Source organism: Camelina sativa, chromosome 7 (genome assembly GCF_000633955.1).
Source record: "Camelina sativa cultivar DH55 chromosome 7, Cs, whole genome shotgun sequence".
Classification (NCBI taxonomy): Eukaryota; Viridiplantae; Streptophyta; class Magnoliopsida; order Brassicales; family Brassicaceae; genus Camelina; species Camelina sativa.
The window spans coordinates 24834090-24834362 of record NC_025691.1 but is presented as its reverse complement, the minus strand read 5'-3'; the positions used below and the strand labels follow the sequence as shown (position 1 = coordinate 24834362).

Genomic DNA, 273 nt, shown 5'->3' with positions numbered 1-273 from the left:
ACTCTTCGAAACCATTCCATAGATCATCAGAAACTAAAGTCAACACCGCATCCGGTTCATCTTTACCCGCGTCTTTGGGACTAAGTGTAGGATCAAATCCGGTCACAACAGACTTTTAAGATAAGTGTCTTACTGTGTTCTTTAGATAGTCTTGTGTATCTACATTGAGGTCTATCAACAGATTATCTAAATCAAACAGTTCAACCTGTCAAAAAAAAAAATTATGAAAGGCTTTAGTTAAAGTTACAACACATAAATTATGACACATAAGTT

General features: G+C 34.8%; 1 protein-coding gene across 1 annotated transcript in view; it reads right to left on the bottom strand.

Annotated features, from left to right (window-relative positions):
* LOC104704917 overlaps positions 1–273 on the bottom strand; it is a 2991-nt gene that overhangs the window by 1921 nt on the left and 797 nt on the right. The gene's annotated exons all lie outside the window — the stretch shown is intronic.